The following is a 21,853-nucleotide window of genomic DNA, read 5'->3' as shown; positions in this document are numbered from 1 at the left end:
ACACACACACCCCACATTGTATTTATCCATTCCTCTGTTGATGGACACTTTGGTTGTTTTTATACTTTGGCCATCATAATTAATGCTGCAAAGAACATGGGAGTACAGGTATCTCTTCAAGAGAATGCTTTCATTTTCTTTGGCTATATACCCAGAAGTGGGAGTCCTGAATCATATGGTTGTACTTTTAAATTTTTGAGGAACCCCCATACTGTTTTCCATAATGCTTGTACCAGTTGACATTCCCACTAGCAATGCACAAGGGTTCCCTTTTCTCCACATCTCTACCTGCATTTGCTATATCTTATCTTTTTGATAATAGCTGTTCTAACAGGTGTGACATGATGTCTCATTGTGATTTGCTTTGCATTTCCCTGATTAGTGATGTTGAGTACCTTTTAATTTACCTGTTGGCTATTTGTATGTATTCTTCGGAAAAATGTCTATTCAGGTCCTTTGCCCATTTTTAAAATTGGGTTATTTGGGGGTTTTTTTGTTTGTTTGTTTCTTTTACTATTGAGTTATGTGAGTACCATGTATATTTTGGATATTAACCCTTTTTTGGAAATATAGTTTGCACATATTTTCCCCTATTCCATAGGTTGCTGTTTCATTGTCCGATGGTTTTCTTTGCTGTGCAGTAGTTTTCTAGTTTGATGTAGTCCCAGTTGTTATTTTTACTTTTGTTTGCTTTGCCTTTGTTATCAAATCCAAAATATCATCACCAAGAAAGACCAGTCAAGGAGCTTAGTCCCTATGTTTTCTTCTAGGGATTTTATATATGGTTTCACATCTTATGTTCAAGTGTTTAATCCATTTCAAGTTGATTTTTGTGTATGGTGTAAGATAAGGGTTGGGTTTCATCCTTTTGCATGAGAATACCCAGTTTTCCCAACACCATTTATTGAAGACACTATTTTCCCCAGTGTTTCCCATTTCTGGTTCCTTTATTGAAAATTAATTGACCACATATGCACAGGTGTATTTCTGGGCTATTATGTTCTATTGATCTATGTGTCTGTTTTTATGCCAATACCATGCTGTTTTGATTACTATAGCTCTGTAATATAATTTGAAATCAGGAAGTGTGATATAGGAGAGGGAGAAGCAGGCTCCCCGCTGTACATGGAAACCAATGTGGGGCTGGATCCCAGGACCCTGGGACCATGACCTAAGCCAAAGGCAGATGCTTAACCAACTGAGCCACCCATGCGCCCCTTTGTTCTTCTTTCTTAAGATTACTTTGACTATTCAGGGTCTTTTGTGGTTCCATACAAATCATAGGATTATTTGTTCTATTCTCTGAAAAAATGCCCTTGGAATTTTGATTGGGATTGCACTGTATCTGTAGATCACTTTGGGTAGTACGGACATTTCAAGAGTATTAATTCTTTCAGTCCACAACATGGAATATGTTTCCATTTACTTGTGTCTTCTTCAACTTCTTTCATCACTGTCTTATAGTTTTCAGTGTACAGATGTTTTTTATCTCCTTGGATAAATTTATTCCTAAGTATTTTATTCTTTTTGAAGCTATTATAAATGAGATCGTTTTCTTAATTTCTCTTTCTGGTAGTTCAGAACTGGGTCACCAGACGTGTACTAGGTCCTTCCAGGGAGATACTGGCAACTTGGTTTTATTGTTTGGGCAAGTCAGAAAGAGAAGGCAGGGAAATGTCTGCCAGCTTCCCCCAGGGATTGCAGCCTACCCTAAATTCATGCTATAATTAGACGCCAGACCCTCAGGGAGCAGCTTGTAAAGTATACATTAAGACCCCTTTCAGAGAAAGACTAGAAGATGTGCATTTTTGTCTGTTCCCTCTGTGCTAAGCCCTGGGGGGAGAGCTGCAGTGAGTGCTCATCTACCCATGAAACACTGTGTCTTTGTTTGCTATAGTCTTATGGGTCTCATGTATGCCAATCGTGTTGGCTTTCAGAGCTAGATGTTTGGGGGACCCAGTCTTCAGGTGAGGCCCTAGAATGTGGTCCAAACCCTTCACTCGTCAGGGAAAAGTTGAGAGTTGGGGGGGTTTCTCCAGATTGTATGGTGCTGTGCCAGGAGTAGAGAGTTTTTAGCAAGAGTGCCTGTTGGCTTTCCTACCCATTTCAATATATTTTCTTATTTGCCCGATGTATAGGAGTCTGTCATAGAGGAATGCTCCACATGTATACATTTTGTGTATCTGCAGGAAGAGAGAAGTTCAGGAACTTCCTATGTTGCCATGTTGGTTGACTTCCCTACTGCTTTCCTTTTTACAGTATAAAATCAAAATTCTTTTAGTGATATGAGGCAATACAAGGGATAAGCAAAGACCAGACCAGAAATGGATGTTTCTTTGCCAGGTCTTGTTGCCTACATAATAGAAACTAACAGGTGCCAAGTGGAAGTTACTACAAGAGCAGAATGTAATTTATAATCTAGATTTATCTTTTGCATTTTTAAATGAGTAATTTAGAAGTTTTGTTTAAGGACTGGTGATCTTAAGAAAACTCTAAGAAATATTGTTTCTTTCATCTGGGAGACCATTGGGCTTTGCTTAGGATTATTTAATTTCTTCCCTTATTTCTCTGAAGAGACCCTTGGACTTCATTTGTGGACCTTATTACAGCATTCATTTACATTAGCATATTAAGGATTGAAGATTCGCCTGCTATCAGTTTTATTCCCTGTGTAATACCTTGTCTTAAAGTATTATGCTTTGCTTTCGCCCCTGCCTATCACCTATAGAGCTGCTATTGCCTCCCTTGTTTTAAAGGATACATTCACTCCACCTCTGAAATGGGGATAAATTTATCTTAGTGGTTGAGGAATACAAGGATATTTAGAACATTTTCTTATATAGCTGCAACTTCATACAACTTTCAATTGAATCTTCTGTAGCCACTCAACTTAGATCCTGGAAGTCATTTTTTTTTTAAGATTTTAATTATTTATTTGACAGAGAGAAATAGCGAGAGAGGGAACAGAAGCAGGGGGAGCTGGAGAGGGAGAAGCAGGCTTCCCGCCGACCAGAGAGCCCGATGTGGGACTTGATCCCAGGACCCTGAGATCATGACCTGAGCCAAAGGCAGACACTTAATGGCTGAGCCACCCACGTGCCCCCAGAAAGTCATTTCTGATCACCTCCAGCCCAGATTAGGTACCCATACTCTGTATCCCATAATACCTTGTACATTTTTCTTTCATATCTAGATTTTTGGTTTTTTAAACCTTTGTTAAGACAGAATCAGTAAAAGTAGCTGTAACTGGTTTTGAGAAACTAATGAGTTAGGATCCACCCAGGCCAGTTTATTTTGGTAACTTTAAGCTAAAATGGGTTCCTCAGCTTAACACTTGGTGATGATGGGAAAAGTTATTGAAAATAACATAAACAGTGTAATAAAGCTCCAGCAGATTTTACTGACATACCTGTCTTATAATAGTTTCTGATAGTTTCTCATTCCTGCAGTACGGCTGTGGGAAATATCCTGGTTCACTTTCTCATCTCAACCACATGTCTTGGTGCTATGATCTCATACTGTGTCTACAAGTCCTTTTCTTATTTCAGGGCTGTTATTGCAAAGTCCTAGAATGTGTGCTTCCTCAGTGTAGCCTTTAAGAATAGAGCCCTTAAAAATTAGTTTGTTTCTCCAATTTGTACATCAGAGTGCTGGCCGTGCCCGGACGGTGCAGCTCTGTCTCTTCTGACTGGGGCCTGTGTCTGTGTCTGTGCTCCCTTTGCTGGCCACATCCTGCCCTCAGACCAGCATTCCACTGCACGGCACGGCAAAAAGAAAGATGTTTACGTGCCCTTTGACAAAGAATTCCTTCTTTCATGGGCTCTCAACTGAAGTCATATCCCCCTAGTTTATAGAAATATGGTACTCTCAGTATGTAACTTTTGGTATGATACCATTAAATACGTCCCCAGAATCAGTATAAACCAGTTCAGCCATTAAGAACATCATGACTTCTGTTGCATGGGCCACTCAACACCCTACATCGTAGTTATGTGCAACTGCTGAATTGTAAGCTTCCCTAAGAGAGGATTTATATCATATCTTTGTATCCCCAGAGCTTAACCACTTAAGAGAAGCTTTATAACTTTTTTAAGTAAAAGAATAAATGACCAAATGAAAAATTAAGTGCCTCATGGGTCCAGATGCTGTGAACTTCATACTGACTCTCATCTCACTTTTTTCAGAAGACAGCAACTATTTATACATATACATATTTTTAAAAATAAACCAGCAACTCATTATGTGCTGTCTGGTGATTTTATATACTTTATGATGTGTTAACATACCAACCTATCTTAACAGAATAATAGAAGAAGTTTAGTGGGAAAGTATTTCATCATGCAGAAGCATGCTGGAAAAACTAATAAGAGCAACTAAAGTATAAGCACATAGTATCTCTCTGCCACTGTTCTTACTTAAGATTTTGTAAGCATTATTTTATCTGTCTTCTAACAACCCTTTCAAATAGGTGCTACCTCATATCCTTGATTCTAAGATGCCATCAATTGTAAGAGACATCATCAAATTAGGAATAGGTTTTTTACTTTTTAAAAAATTTTTATTGTTATGTTAATCACCATACATTACATCATTAGTTTTTGATGTAGTGTTCCATGATTCATTGTTTGTGTATAACACCCAGTGCTCTATGCAGAACGTGCCCTCTTTAATACCCATCACCAGGCTAACCCATCCTCCCACCCCCTCCCCTCTAGAACCCTCAGTTTGTTTCTCAGAGTCCACAGTCTCTCATGGTTCGTCTCCCCCTCCGATTTCCCCCCTTTTACAGTGATTGTGTGTGTTGGAGGCATAGAGACTTCCCCTTCGATATGCATATCTATTTTATGACAGATACTAATTTTAAATGTTAAACATTCAGAAAAGTATATCTTTGTAATGCCATTAAGTACTTCAGAAATTGATGTCCAGGCCACAAGATAGAGAATGCTGGCATGGTCCTGCATGCAGGTAGCTCTGCATGTTGCGTGCTGACTTCTGAGACACAGGTGTGTTGAATGTTATGGGGTGACCTGTAGAAACTGTCTGAACTTTATTAAACAAAATCATGAAACTTTTCATTAAACATGGTAACCTGGGGTGCCTGTGTGGCTCAGTTGGTGGGCAGCTGCCTTCTGCTCAGGTCGTTATCCCGGGGTCCTGGGATTGAGTCCCACCTCGGGCTCCCCCTGCTCTGCGGGGAGCCTGCTTCTCCCTCTCCCTCTACTGTTCCTCCTGCTTGTGCTCTCTCTCTGTCAAATAAATAAAAAAAATTTTTTTTAATATTTTATTTATTTGACAAAGAAAGACACAGCGAGAGAGGGAACACAAGCAGGGGAAATGGGAGAGGGAGAAGCAGGCTTCCCACCAAGCAGAGAGCCCGATGTGGGGCTCGATTCCAGGACCCCGGGATAATGACCTGAGCCGAAGACAGACGCTTAATGACTGAGCCACCCAGGTGTCCCATAAATAAAATCTTAAAAAAAAAAAACCATGGTAACCTGAACATACTCATTTATATCAGTTCCCTTCTAAAACTATACTAAAATGAAAGTAAAAAATAAGAAAGGCATAAACCAGTAATGACAAAGAGAATGAGGAAGAAAATGATCACAGATGAAAATATAAATTAAATTTTTGAAGCTGGACAATAAATGAGCAGATTAGAGAATGCTGAAACCTACAGGCAAGAGAAACCAGTAAGAAGCAGCTGATTGCTGCAACAGAAGTCAAGAAAGACTCAAGAAATCATAGACAGGAGACAATCCCCAACAGAAAAGTGGAGCTTTATTTTTTTAGAAAAGTTGAACTACAGAGGTTCTAGACACGAAGGCAACCAGTTCCATATGAGGATGAGGGGAAAGGTAATGTGTCAGATCAAAAACAAAGTATTTTTTTTAAAGATTTTATTTATTTATTTGACAGAGAGAGACACAGCAAGAGAGGGAACACAAGCAGGGGGAATGGGAGAGGGAGAAGCAGGCTTTCCGCTGCCAAGCAGGGAGCCCTATGCAGGGCTCGATCCCAGGACCGCAGGATCATGACTCGAGCCGAAGGCAGATGCTTAACTGAGCCACCCAGGTGCCCCAAAAACAAAGTATTAAATGACAAGCGATATACTTCATGCTAAAACTTCCACACCCCTTCCCTTCCTCTGCCCCTGTCATGCTGTCAGACAGGCAGATGATTGGAAGATTGTTCTCTGGAGTCTAAAAGAACAGCTCTGCAGATACTTACATTTGGGAGAATTACAAAGTACAGACCACCAACTGACAAGCCTCATCATGTACACAGTTTCCAATTAGAATTTCAGTGCCTCATTCCTAAATATGAATGGAGAACTAGGGATCACCAATATTTAAAGAAAGCTTCCAATATGAAAGACACTCTAAAACAAACACAGGGGAAATAGAGGGATGATAAAAAGTACAAGCATGAAACAAGCACCACAAGCTCTACAAAAGAATATACAGTTGTTCTTTAATTCAAATTTTTAAATGTTCAGGTAAAAATTTTTTTAATGCAGTAGAAGAATTGGAAGAAAAAATTGAGTAAGTCTGCCAGAAAATTAAATAAAAAGACAGAGATGAGAATTGGAGAAATGGATACAGATGACTAATAGTAGTCTCAGAGCAAACAGAAAATCAGAGAAGAAAAAACTGTCAGAATTTCTTTCTAAGAATTGAAGAACATATGTTTCTATATTGAAAGACTCTACCAAGTGTCCAGCCCCAACCCATCATATACAAAAGACCAAGAATTTGCATTGCCCTGGCTTTCCTCTATAGCAGCAGTAGAAGCCATAAGACAGGAGAGCTACCCTTCAAATTCTCAGGGGAAATGATTTCCAACCTAGAGTTCTATATCTAGCTGAACTATGAAGTCAAATGTGAGGATGAAATAAATACATTTCAGACATGAAGGAACTAAAACATTTATTTCCATGTACCCCTTTTTGGGAAGCTACTGGTGGATGTGTTCCACCAAAAACAAGGAAAAGACATGGGATCCAGGAAATAAGCAGTTAAACATAGAAGAGTGGTAAAGGGAATTCCCAGGGTGATGTTGAAGAGAAGTTCCAGGAAAAAAAAAAAAGTTTTTAAGCTTCTTTATATAAGCTGGCAAGGAAGAGGCATTCTTACCAGGTTGGCACTATCTGGCTGACTTTGCTTTCTAATTGAGAATAAGTATTAAAAAGACTAGTACATGAAGATTACATTAGCTACACTTAGAAAGTATAAAAGCAAAATATTGTTTCAAGAAATGATCATATGTTCTTTCCACGTTCTCATTCCAATCCAGGACCATATTTCTCCATGAAAGCTTTATTTTAGAATTCAGTGTTAGTTTTTCCTATCATTTTTGAAACTAAAGATGAGTAGTTTCCAAAAGATTTTAGTAGCAGAACCTTTTTCCCCTCCAAATAAAATGTTGTGTGGAAAAACTATTATATAAAAAAGATAAGAAAGAATCTGTTTTGATTGGTGCCTGTCCCCCCTATATACCTTTCCCTACTCCTCCTGCTGTTATTTCTGCGGCACGTTGGAGATTCTGTAAAGCAGTTTAAAAACTATTACTCTAGCTAAAACTACTGAACACATGACTTATTTCACTATTATTTCTCAGAATTATAACCTGAGCACCTGTGAGTTTTATGAACTCAAGAAGCAGAACATTGATGTAGCATTGCTTACATAGTGAGGTTGTGTGTCTGGGTAAATGTGAAATGCCACTAAAATTCTATCTTGACAAGTGTGCACCCATCAGTCTTGTTCTTAACAAAATGTCTTTGCCTCAGTTTCAAATAAAAGTTGGAACTTCCAATTTTTACATTCCTGGCATTTTTCAGTTTGAAATTAGTGATTCATATTTCATTTCCCTTGTAAGCATGAGCTAAGGCAAACATAGAGCATCCAAATAACACTGTATTTGGGGTGGGAAGTCCTGCATCTCAAGTGTTCCTTGCAATACATCCTTTGTCCCTCTTAATGCTATCCTTTCTTTTTCCCATGTCGCTCCTATAAAAGCAACTGTTGACAGATTTATAGTTTTAAATAGCTTTCCAGATACAATCTCCTCTGATAAATAAAACTAAAAGATGAAATTAAAGAATAAAAACATAACTTAATGCTATGAGAATTTGAGTTTTTGTACAGTGTGGTCATTATGGGATGCCCATGACATCAGGTTTCAATCTGCCTGCATACCATGAAAATATAAAACAAGCATAGCAATAGCTTTTCTATCTAAAAATGATTTATAATTGGCAAGTATTAAAAATACCTAATTCATTGCCTGCATACTTTCTGTGAGGAAGGGTAGTCCCTAACCAAACATTTTTTTAAAAGATTTTATTTATTTATTTGACAGAGACATAGCAACCCAGGCGCCCCCCCAACCAAACATTTTGAGAACTGGTTAATTTTTAATATTTATTTGTAAATACAGAAGTATAATGAAGATATAACTGTAAATCTTTTTTGCTGTGTGCATCAAAGAATTTAAGTTCATGTTGCTTTTAGATTTTTCAACTAAATAATGCAGAAAACATAGCTTATGAAATTAAAAGAGGAACATAACATTTTAAAAAAACACCTGTAATTTTGAAGAATGAAAACCTTGAGCAAGTGCATATCTTGTCAGACAAATTATTTTAACCTGAAACTTGATGAGGTTACAATTAGAAGTACAAGTACAATTAGAATACCCTGAATCACAGAGATATTATTATCTTTTTATGCTCAACCTAAAAAGCGGATGCACTGGTTACTATTTCAACGCAGAGGGTGAGTTTTTATCTTGAAGACTATGAAAATAAGTTACATGTGAAAATCAGCAGAGCAGCCCATCATTTTTATCCCTTGGTCCTTCTCTAAGGACTTATTTGTGACACCTGTGAAAAAGCAGAGTTATGTCCACATCAGTAATAGGATATACCCAAATTTAGCACAGTTGATGATATCGTTATAGTCTACTGCAGCACAATGCTGGAGAGTGACTGTAGCACTCCAGAAAAAAAAAAAAAAAACCATTTAGGGGCTATTTCAAGGTCAAAGCATTACTTAGATATACCTTTAAGGAAAATTATACCTTCCCAACTTGGCAAGAAAATAGTTGGGATGGCTTGAAGATAGGTATCTTCAGCTGTTTTTTGCCATCTCCTGGCTTTCCACCTGTAGAAACAGTTTAAAATATCCATCTTTTGTGTTTTTTGTAATTTAAAAAATTAAGTGAGGATCCTTTTGTTATCAAAAGTTGATGACACTAATGAATTCCTGCCAGTGGAACCCAGCAATACATGGCTCCCAGGAGGCAAGGCCACAGTGACTGAGCACTGCCTAGCTATTTCACCCCTGCATTGATTTGCAGATAGTCCTCTCACATTAGACCCTCACTTAACAGTTTCAGTTATTTTCTGGAAAATGCTGCAGAAGAGCTGGAACTTCAGGAATTAGAGACAAGTTACAACTAGAAGGGGAGCATATCCACCTGTGGAAGTTTATAAGGATACATAAACTGTAAGCCTCCTAGACCACTCACAGTGACGTCTACTTGAATTAGGTTATAAATCATTTTTGTTGGGGAAAATATGGTAGATAAATGCATAGCCACCAGATTTTTTTTATTGGCTATATGTTAAATACTAAGGTAATATATTAAGAATATTAGGAATGTTTGCCACAGTTTTGTTGAGTACTTACTATGTGCTAGACATAATAATAAGTACTTTACATAAGTTATCTAATTTAATACAACAACCCTCTAAGGTACAAAATTAGTATATTCATTTTACAGAAGAGAAGTCTATAGCTTAAAGTAACTTTTTTAAGGTCTCACAACTAACATCTAGTGAAATCAATATTTGAACCCAATGTGACTCCAAAGCCTATGTCCTTAAATTCTAATTTCCTTGGATATCCATTGTTCCTTTAGAATGATTTTGAATGTTTAGTAAATGGGAGTGGGGTGGGGGAGGGGATGGTTGGGAGAAGACAAAGGTACTGACAATGGAAGATTTCCTTCAAAACCTTGAGGAAAATGATTTTTAACTTAGCATTATATGCCAAACCAAACTTTAGAAACGTGAGAATTGAATAAAGGCATTTTATAATACTCCAGAAGGGACTCAACATGTACTTGTTTTTTACAAAGTTACTTAAGGTTGTATGCCAGCTAAACAAAGGAATAACTCAAGAAATGGAAAGACATGGAAAGAGTAATAATGGAGGGTCTTAGGATGAACACTGTGCTGCAAGGCTGGAGAGCAGGCAGTCCATGTGGAACAGGAGGAAAAATTGAGCTTGCCTCTAGAGGCTTCCAGATGAAATTTAACCCTCACTGAAGAAAAAGATCACAAAAGTTTCAACATAAATGGTGAAGAGCATTATGAGAGCCCTGTAGGAAGTCCAGAAAGGGAAATAAATGCAATGAAATTCTAAAGGAAGTAGAGAACACATCCAGTGGGGGAACATCAGAAAAGCCTTCATGGAAGAAGTAACATTTTGATGAGCCTTCAAAAGATAAGCATAGTTTTATGAGGCTATAGGAGAGAATGCATTTTATGCAGAGGCAGAAACGAAGGATATGTGATTCAGTCGAGCCTAGGCATACTGAGAAATGGGCTGTCCAGTGTTTGGAGGTAAGGCTCTAAATAGGTTGGTAAGGAATATTTTGTAGGGAGCCTAGAATATGCACATTCTGGAAGCTTATCATTTACCAGGTAAGCACTAAAGAACTTTTGAAGATTTTTGAAGTGATAATCAGAGCTATGATTTTGGAAAATTAGTCTAGAAACAAGATGGCTAGTCAGGAAGCTCCTAGAAGGTAAGAGTGACATAAAGTAGAAAGAAGACAGTGTAAATGAAAAAAAAAGACGAGAGTCCATGTCAACAGTTGTAAAAGTTAGTAATTGATGAATAACAAGAAGTAAAAGTCAAGCATCAAAACTGACTCTTAATATTTTCAGCCTGAAGACTGGGCAAATGGTATTTCTGTACCAGCAAGTGTAAGAATATAGTAGTTAAGGGGTGCCTGGGTGGCTCATTCGGTTAAGCCTTGGGCTCTTTATTTTGGCTCAGGTCATGATGTCAGGGTCATGAAATTGAGCTCCACGTTGGGCTCCACTGATTCTCTCCCTCTCTCTCTAAAATAAATAAATTAATAAATTAATTAAGTAATTAAAATCTTGAAAAATATATATATACACACACATATGGTAGTTAAGTTTTTATTTGTTGTAAGTAAAAGATACCAGTGAGAACTGACTTAAGCCAAAACAAAGAGTATTTTCAAAATGAACTATATCTCAGGATTTTAGGAATAGGACTTTGGACTGTCAGGGACTAGAAGGACTCCACAACCCTCAACAACAATTTACCCTTAACTTTTCTTTGTTTCTCTCAGGTCCAAAGTCCCTGGAGAAAGAATCTGTTTGGCTCATTCGGAGTCATGTGTCTGCCTCTTAACTAATTAATTCTGATAGGGGAATAAGGTCATACCTTTGAAGACTAATTTCAGACGTATGTCCCAGAGAAAAGGAAAATGTTGTGAGATAGGCCATATATAATTGATCAGTGTATATATTCTATTCTTGAATGCACTGATTAGGCACACTTACCTTCCCATACTTCCATATGTGAAACATAATATCTTGTTATTCTGTAAACAACTGTAAATGTACTCTGCCCTCCCCAGCTAAAGATAGCATTCAGAAGTGGTACTGTGTGACCATTATTCTCTAACTCTATAACCTCCTAGTCATTCCTGTTCTTTCTATGGCTCCATCATGATTCCATCTTGCCTGTCACCTTGCAAGATGCTATAACTTAGATCTTTTGGCTTTTGACTTGGAGGCCCAGGTACAACTGTCTTTGGTCCTCCCGAATCTGGGCTTATCTGACACCAGTCGCCTCCACCATGCCACCCAGGTTTGACCCCAATAAGATCAAAGTCATATACCTGAGGTACACCAGTGGGGAAGCTAGTGCCACATCTGCCTTACCCCAAAATTGGCCCCCTGGGTCTGTCTCCAGAAAAGGTTGGTAATGACATCTCCAAGGCAACCAATGATTGGAAGGATAGTACTGAAATTGACCATTCAGAACAGATAGGCCCAGATTAAAGTGATACCTTCTGCCTCTGCTCTGATTATCAAAATCCTCAAGGAACCACCAAGAACAGAAGGAAGCAGAAAAACATTAAGCACAGTGGAAATATCATTTTTGATGAGATTGTCAACATTGCCTGATAGATGCAGCACCAATCTTTAGCCAGAGAATTCTCTGGAACCATTATAGAGATCTATGGGCTGCAGTGTTGATGGCCACCACCCTCATGACATCATAGATGACATCAAGAGTGGTGTAGTAGAGGGCGCCTGGGTGGCTCAGTTGGTTAAGCGACTGCCTTCAGCTCAGGTCATGATCCTGGAGTCCTGGGATCGAGTCCCGCATCCGACTCCCTACTCGGCAGGGAGTCTGCTTCTCCCTCTGACCCTCCTCCCTCTCATGCTCTCTCTGTCTCATTATTTCTCTCTCAAATAAATAAATAAAATCTTTAAAAAAAAAAAAAAGTGGTGCAGTAGAATGCCCAGCTAGTTAAGAACTACAAAGGCGAATATTTCATAATAGAGGATCATTTGATGACAACAACAACAAAAATGCTCTAACTTAGGGATTAAATTGTAAATTTAACTATCACTAGTATCCTCTATGTACAATAGTTACAAAAAGGAAGAGGATAGAAGAAAAGCTAATGACAAAGTATCATTTAAAAAGAGGAAAATAAAAATGAATGGAGTAAGATTTTTTTAGATACTATAGCTAATAGCTATAAGCAAGGACAAAGTGATAAAGGCTACACTCATAATTTCTGCACTTGGCAATGGGGCCGTAGTATTTATGACTTACTTTCTCCACTGACACTTCATGTTCCTCTTTGCCTTTGATTAGTATTTCATCAAGTCAAAGTAGAGGTTTTTTTGTTTTGTTTTGTTTTGGGGTTTTTTTGTTGTTAAAAAAAGAAAGATAGTAGGAAGGGAAAAATGAAGGGGGGGAATCGGAGGGGGAGACGAACCATGAGAGACTATGGACTCTGAGAAACAAACTGAGGTTCTAGAGGGGAGGTGGGAGGGGGATGGGTTAGCCTGGTGATGGGTATTAAAGAGGGCATGTATTCCCTCTCCCAACATGGTGGCCTCAGCAAAAAAGAAGAATAAGAAAGGGAAAACTATCTCCCTAACAGACTTACTGGCTGAGGATGGAGGGACTGGGGGAGGAAGCACTTATGTCCCTAAACCAGCCAGCTGGGCTGATAAAACAGATAACCTGGAAGGAGATGTTTCAACCACTTGGCACAGTAATGACGACAACGTGTATAGGGCACCTCCAACTGACCGTTCCATCCTGCCCACTGCTCCACAGGCTGCTCAGGAACGCAATATCGACCGGAGCCATCTTCCAAAATTGCCATCCTGTACTGCTTTTCTAGGGAACCTGCCCTATGATGTAACAGAAGAATCCATTAAGGAATTCTTTAGAGGATTAAATATCAGTGCAGTGCATTTACCACGTGAATCCAGCAATCCAGAGAGGTTAAAAGGTTTTGGTTATGCTGAGTTTGAGGACCTGGATTCTTTGCTCAGTGCCCTGAGCCTCAACAAAGAGTCTCTAGGTAACAGGAGAATTCAAGTGGACCTTGCTGATCAAACACAGGATAAAGACAGGGATGATCATTCTTTTGGCCGAGATAGAAATTGGGATTTTGACAAAACAGATACAGACTGGAGGGCCCGTCCTGCCACAGATAGCTTTGATGACTACCCGCCAAGGAGAGGTGATGATAACTTTGGAGACAAGTATCAAGATCGTTATGATTCAGACTGATATTGTGATGGGTATCTGGACGGGTATTGTGATGGCCCACGCCGAGATATGGATCGATAATGGGGGCTGGGATCGCTATGATGACCGAGGCAGCAGGGAATATGACAGAGGCTATGATTCCAGGATAGGCAGTGGTAGAAGAGCATTTGGTAGTGGGTGCCGTAGGGATGATGACTACAGAGGAGGTGGGGACCGCTATGAAGACAGATGCGACGAGACGAGCGGTCACGGAGCTCCAGAGAGGATTACTCTCGGGATGACTATAAGCATGACGATAGAGGTCCCCCCCAAAGAACCAAACTGAATCTAAAGCCTTGGAGTACTCCTAAGGAAGATGATTCCTTTGCTGGCACCTCCCAGTCCAGTCGAGTGGCCTCTGTCTTTGGAGGGGTAAAGCCTGTTGACACAGCTGCTAGGGAGTGAGAAGTAGAAGAGCGGCTGCAGAAGGAGCAGGAGAAGCTGCAGTGCCAGCTGGATGAGCCAAAACTAGAACAACGGCCCCAGGAGAGACACCCAAGCTGGCGAAGTGAAGAGACTCAGAAACGGGGAATGGTCCAGGACAGGAAGTGAGTCATCATAGACTGGGACCTCGGCCACATCTGGCAGAAATGCACGAAGGAGAGAGAGTGAGAAGTCTCTAGAAAACGAAGCACCCAATAAGGGGGAAGACTGTCACTCTCCAACTTCTAAGCCTCCCAAATCTGAACAGCCTTTCCAGCTCCTCCACCAAAGGAGAATGCTTGGGTGAAGTGAAGTTCTAACCTTCCTGCTTGATCTCAGAGCTCAGACACAGAGCAGCAGTCCCCTACAAGTGGTGGGGGGAAAGTAGTTCCAGCTCAGCCACCTGAGGAAGGACCAACAAGGAGAGATGAAAACAAAGTAGATGGGGTGAATGTCCCCAAAAGACCAAAGTGGGAATTCCGGCCGTGGTCCAGGAGATGGATGGAACAAAGACCACTGGAAGGAGTCCGATAGGAAAGATGGCAAAAAGGATCAAGACTCCCGATCTGCACCTGAGCCAAAGAAACGTGAAGAAAATCCAGCTTCCAAGTTCAGTTCACAAGCAAATATGCTGCTCTCTCTGTTGATGGTGAAGATGAGAACAAGGGAGATTACACCGAACAGACCTCTGCATCCTATGCTTTCTCCTAGTCTCTCCACCCTGGAATATTCAAGAGCAAATAAAACCTCTATCCAGACAAGATAATAAAACTCACCATCTCCTGGAAAAAAAAAAGAGGGCACGTATTGCATGGAGCATTGGGTGTTATATGCAAACAATGAATCATGGAACACTACATCAAGAACTAATGATGTAATGTATGGTGATTAACATAACATAATAAAATAAAATTTAAAAAAGAAAACAAAAAAGGGAAAGGTGAGAGAAATGGAGAAATCAGGCATAACTTCTAGGTTTCTGCCTTTTCTGCTGGCTCGGAAACTATGATTCAAATTTCTAGACTTCAGTTGTAAAATAAATAAGAAAAGATGAAAAACACTAAAAATGAGAAATAATTGAATTATTATTATCATTATAACACATAATTTCAAGAACTACTGTATTTGACTACTTAAAACTGATCCTGGTTTTTGTTTGAAAACCAGTCTGGTTATCAGTAAAGCTAGACAGATATTTAGTAATATTGATAAAGCGGAGTCTATTGGCATGAGCCAAACCTACATTCCTAAAGAGTCTGAGCTCTGGGTGGAATTGTTTGTTTAATGTTGTGATAATCATCAATTAGTCCTAACCAGTGGTCATGGTAGTACAAGATATTCTGCCTCAGAGGTTACCAAGGTCCAATACCAACTCATTATTAACTCAGCTCTGTCCTCTTTGGCTACAATTATCTGGTACTACCCCCATCCATCCTGATATTGGGTCTGTGAATGAGCCTCAAAACAATACTTGGCTTAATTGCTCTACTGGAAGGTTTAACAAATATCCCTAGTTGTGGTATGAAAAGAAGAGTTAAGGTAGACATGAGTAGAAGCCTAGGTAATAGCCCATAGGAGGGAATATTGGGAACTAAACTTGTATTAGTTAAAGGTAGTGAAATGAGGGAAATGCATAAAGCATTTAGGAAGCAAGACTTACAGGATTAATTAGAGAAAAGAATCAAAGGTGACTAACAGGTAGCTACCTTGGGTTATGATAGTGCCATCAAGTGAGAGAAGAAAATATAAGCCGGTTTGAGGATAAAAGTAAATAAATCCAGTTTGAGATACGTTCAGTATCAAGAACTTTTGAATCATCCAAGGAGAGATGTCAGCAGGTGGTAGTTGAATATCCAAGTTAGGAGATGAGACCAAGAGAATATAGGAGATTATACTGTAGAATATATAAAATGAGAAGAGTAAAGGGTCCAAGAAGAAATCTGGAACACCCAAATCTAAAAGGTAGACATAAGAAACAGAACAGAAATGATTGGAGAGAGATGTGTTCTGAAAACCAGTGGAATAAAGAGCATTACCAAATGCAACTGAAAGATTCAGGTCTATTGAGTTTAGCAATATGAAAGTCATTAGTGACTTCATTGAGAGCGGTATCAGTGGAGTAGTGAAGGCAAAATCTAGATTGTGGAGAACTGAAATGAAAATGGAAAGTGAGGTATTATTATAGGTATCTCTTTTAAGAAATTTGAACAAAAAGGATGGGGATTAGATTGGTATCTGGAGAAATATTGGTAGGGTAGGGACTAAGATGGGAGAGACAAGCATGTTTATAGGCTGAGGAGGAAGAGTCAGATGGAGAATGAAAATATACAGGCAGGAAAATGGAGAAAGGGATGACTAATGAAGGAAGGTAACAGAGGATTGGGATTGTGAGCACAAAGTAAGGTGTGGCCTTCAGCTGAAGGAAAGGAGCCCTGTTCTCTTTCACTATTGAGAAAGAAGTAAGGATCATAGTGGATATAGATGATTTTGTAGGTAGGGGGCCTGGAAAGTTGAAGAAGGGGATTGGACTCAGTGATCCAAGTTGAGTTGCAAGCCTCAACTTGAGCTTATTTCATGAGTCTTTTATCTGATCCATAGAATTACTAAATCCATATATATATAATGAACGGTCATAAAAATGAGTTTTACCCTTTACTATGTGTGGTATAGTACATGGACTTTACTGTCCAGTCCCTCTTTTTGAAAAATACTATGCAGAAATTCAAATTTTAAAAATGTAAACATACTGAGTTGAGGTGTCTATGGATCCTCTTAATGGAGTTGATCATCTAGACTAGTTTTTATTTTGTTGGAATTTCTCCTCAAGTGAAAATATCCATTATGTAACATTTTAATTAATGTAGATCTATATGCATAAAGAGAAAGGAGAAGCTCTCTATATGTGGATGATCATATACTTATAGAAGGATTTTTTTTTTACTATAGATTAATACTGTTTTCTAGCTAAGAAAGACTGAATATACTGATGTGACAAATGATCCTTTGGTCTCCTAGTTGTACATACTTACTATTTAGGTCAGAACTTGTCTGTGTTAGTTATCTTGTCTGTGCAACATATTTGCTCAAGTGAAACTTCTCCTTTTTCTTACATTCTGACCTACTTGGTAATCTAGTATCATATTCACTCACAAAGAATTATTCTGTATAGTATGTTAGCTGTAACTCAATGTAGTTCTTAGAAGGTTTTCTCAATTATTTTAATACTTGCCCTTCTGCAATGATCTGAAAACCATTTCCACTTTCCAGAAAGAATGCCTTTGTAATAGTGTTAAAGCTTCAGAATCTGAGAGCGAATTGATTGATCAGAGAAGATTTAACAGTGCCTAGCTCACAGTCTGTACTTAGTAAATGTCTGATGAGTGAAAGACTGAATGCATGCAGTTTCATTTTTGTGAAAATTTACTACACTGAAAACTCTGATTGTCTCTGGAAAGAAGTAGCCCATGTTCTTTTTAGAATATCTGAAACCACTGAATCTTAACTCTATTAACAAATACTTTTGAGTCCCAGGCACAAGACACTCAAGTAAAGAGACCTTGCTTACTTCCTTCTACATTGGGTATGAGTTTTGATTTTTGATAACAAGTTTGGATCAGTGCTGGTTTGGGCAAGGTTCAGATTAATTATATAAAAGAGTACATTTAAAAAAAAAAAAACCCTATCATATCCTGTTACCCAGTTTTCTAACACAAGTGCTTTAGGCACTGATTTAATCTGGAAATGATCATTAGAGTCCCCATTAAAATAGTTCATGTATTTGAGAGGCTCTCTGGTAATGACAGAATATCATTCTTTCATGAAAGAATGTGAGGCAATAATCTAGAATGAAGAACCATCAGTTGATCTCATGAGAGTTATCTGAAACATTTTGGTCAAAGTCAAGTTTACTGAGGGTCATATTTTCACTAAGAAGATTCCCAGAGTAAGTTCCAGGAATGGAATAAAAAACAACTCATATGCTGCTGTTTTAATTGAATTATATCTACCTTCGTTTTTCTCCATAGTATGTTTTCTTCAGATAGACCCTTGGATGATTGTCTTTATTTATTTATTTTTTTAAACCTCATGGTGTTCCAGTTACATGTAAACAACCACAAACAGTGACACTTTGTAAAATATCCCATTTCTACCCTTGAGTCTATACATTCACTTTTCTGGCAGATGACTTCGGGAGCCTACAGAAACCAAAATGATGAGACCCCTAGAAGTAGTACAGATGAGTTTGCTAGCAGTGTTTGCATAAAGTTCTAGTAGCCTCTTCTATTGTCTTTGGTTTATTCTTTTAAAAGGTTCTTACCTACAATTGTGTCTTCTTTAGTTTAGCCTCTTTTGGGGCCAGGAAAATGAGCTGGAAGAAATCTGACCTGTGGCAATCTGACTTACATTCTTAGCTAACTGACTTAATTGGCTTATGTCTTAATTTTTGTTTATGAAACCAAAAATATAAAGTATGTGATAAATGCATAAGTACAATATGATGCTTTTTCTTGGGTATATACATTCCAGAAATTGGCTATATTTCCAAATTAGGGTGTCTTGTGTACTGAAGTTTTAAGGGGAAATTTTAAATCTTAATCTCTCTGTTTCTTACATAAATGCACCTTGCATCTTGTGGATGCTGAAATAGACCTCAAGATTTAGGACCGTGGTAAAGAAATCTGAAATTTCTTAATTATTTCTTTACTCCGAGTTCATATGGTCTCTGATTAAAAAGACCATTTCTTTTGAAGCTTCAACTAGGAGAAAGGTATATAAAATATATCTACAAATTGGCAGTATTGCAGGGATAAAGAGCTCAGTCTCAGGAATTAGGCAGACCTGGATTCGAATCCCATCTCTGACATTTACTAGCCCTATGACCCTCACACGTGTAGTTACAGTAATAGTACCTACTTCCTAGAGTCATTGTGAAGACTAAATTATTACCTGAATATTTTATCTGTAATATGAGTTAATACACGGCTGGTAAATTTTTTCAAGGTGTAGGAGTCGTATTATTTAAAATACTAGATGTATCAAAACAAACTATTTTAGAAAGTGACATTTGGGGTGTTAAACCTTGAGTGAACATCCTAATACAGAGATAGCATTATCTTTCAACCTGCAGGCTGCCAGTGGGCCCAGACAAATGAAGTAGGAAGGGAAAACCTCCATGGACCAGTCACTTAACTCCTGGGCCTCAGTTTCCTCATACCTGTTTTGAGGATTATATGGGTTGCTAATTAAGTCTCTGTCTACTTTTGATACTTGGACTTTTTTTTTATATGATTAATCATGCATACTTTATTTTTTTTTATTTGAGTATACCTGACACACAACATTACACACAATTAGTTTCAGGTGTACAACATAGTGATTTGACAGCTCTATACATTGTGCTGTGCTCACCACAAGCGTAGCCACCATCTGTCACCATACAACACTTAAAATATTATTAACTATATTCCTTATGCTGTACCTTTTATTCCCATGATTTATTTCATAACTGGAAACCTGTGATACTTTGACTTTAAAGCAAAAGAAAGATGAAAATAAAAGAACAAGGACTACAAAAAATATGGAAGTAACCAAGAAGTCCTTCAGTAGGTGAATGGATAAATAAACTAGTACATTTAGACAATGGAATATTATTCCAAACTAAAAAAGAAATGAACTCTCAAGCCATAAAAAGACATGGAGAAATCTTAAATGCACATTACTAAATGAAAGAAGTGAATTCTGAAACGGCTACATACTGCATGATTCCAACTCTATGAAATTCTGGAAAAGGCAAAATTATAGAAACAGTAAAGAGATCAGTGGTTTCCCAGGGTTATAAGGGAGGGAGGGATGAATAGGCAAAACACAGGGGCTTTTTAGGGCAGTGAAAATATTCTGTATGATAGTATAATGGTGGATACATATTATACATTTGCCCAAACCCATAGAATGTACACCACCAAGAAGAGTAAACCCTAATATAAACTATGAACCTTGGGTGCTAATGATGTGTCAGTGTGGATTTGATTGTAACAAATGTACCACTCTGGTGGAGGATGTTGATAATGGGGGATGCTGTGTGTATGTAGGTACAGAAGATATCTGTACTTTCCACTCAGTTTTACTATGAGTCTAAAACTGCTCTAAAAAATTAAAGTCTACTAAAAAAAAAAAAAGCAGCAGGATGAGAGAAAATAAAAGGCTCCTCACTGAGCCTGCCCTCATTACCACTGCCTGTTGTACACACTCAGCCTTTGCATTCTCTGTGGCCCTCCCTCTCCTCCAGCCTCAGTCACATCCATGTGGATGGTTAAAGCAGCTTTTTTCCCTACCTTCAACTCCTAGAAACTGTGCCATAAAGGAGACCATCACAAAACAGATCATTGTTGAAAGAATTATATTTCCTTATACAAAGGATATTATAATGGAGGATTGCATTCCTGCCCAAAACTTGCCATCAAATAAAAAAGTATGCTCCAAGTTCTCTTTAATGAGCATGAGTATACACTACAACATCGATCAGGATCCTGTATACCATGGGTGATTGGTCCATAAAGAAATACAGCTCTGGAAATAATCATGTTTTATAACTATTTTTGGATAGGGTATTCCTTTTAAACCTTGCTTGGATCATTGTTACCCTTAGGATGCAGCCTGTCTGCACCAGCTGCCTCATGCAGCTACCCTTGTGGCCTGAGGGACAGGGCACTATGACTGGCTTATCATAGGGTTACAATGGTTGAGGAGCAGTTCCCTAAAGAAGGGGGCTTCATTTGCTCAGAGAACTAGGGAGAAGTACTGGGGTTATCAACCCCCCCCCAGATAAAAATAATAAAAAGAAGAAGAAAGAGACAGGAAAGGGAAGGGAAAAGAAAGAATGACGTATTTCCCAGTTCAAGGTTGTGAGACAGCTACCAGGATGTTTTACAAGACTTTCTCTTTTAATACAGAAAGGGAAAGTCCGTGTCTGTTCCATAACAGGACATTTAATATGTAAACATTATTTTGCTTCCCAAAAACTATGAACATAGATGCCTTGCACTTTTATATTTCCTTTGTTTCTGATAGTCTAGGTCAGACGCTCCATAAAGTTTTTATCACCATGTGATCTGTAAAGCATATGTTCCACCAGAAAATCCTAGTCACCAGCTCTCTGGTTTCCATAGAGGTGATGATAGAAACTTATGTATAATTCCAGACTAGCATTATGCTGCAAAGGATGTTTATAAAACGTTAAATTCTGATAAGGGGGATAAAGTTTTAAAAATCATTCTTGATCCCTGACTAATACTGCACATTAATGGTTATGTAGCATTTGGCTTCAAAATTTCATACTACATAAACTTTGATCTCATACTAGTGTTAAGTATTCTGCTAGAAAAAAGTAGAGATACTTGTCTTTTTTATAGGCTTAGAGAAGATCTGCTGTATCTTTCAAATAAATGCTTCCTACCATTATTAGCATCCTCTTGTTCATCTACTGGGAAAAAAAACAAACACCAGTTTCTCTTACCCAGAGTCCAAAATTTGAG

General features: G+C 38.4%; 1 protein-coding gene and 1 pseudogene across 1 annotated transcript in view; both read left to right on the top strand.

Annotated features, from left to right (window-relative positions):
• AFG2A (AAA ATPase AFG2A) overlaps positions 1-21,853 on the top strand; it is a 328,111-nt gene that overhangs the window by 280,472 nt on the left and 25,786 nt on the right. The gene's annotated exons all lie outside the window — the stretch shown is intronic.
• On the top strand, positions 13,185-15,032 carry LOC114208165 (eukaryotic translation initiation factor 4B pseudogene; annotated as a pseudogene).

This window comes from Eumetopias jubatus, unplaced genomic scaffold, assembly GCF_037043125.1.
Source record: "Eumetopias jubatus isolate StellerSeaLion01/CBP00866 unplaced genomic scaffold, mEumJub1_p1.0 scaffold_2, whole genome shotgun sequence".
Lineage (NCBI taxonomy): Eukaryota > Metazoa > Chordata > Mammalia > Carnivora > Otariidae > Eumetopias > Eumetopias jubatus.
Note: the sequence above shows the minus strand (reverse complement) of the source record. Positions and strands in the feature narration are given on the sequence as shown.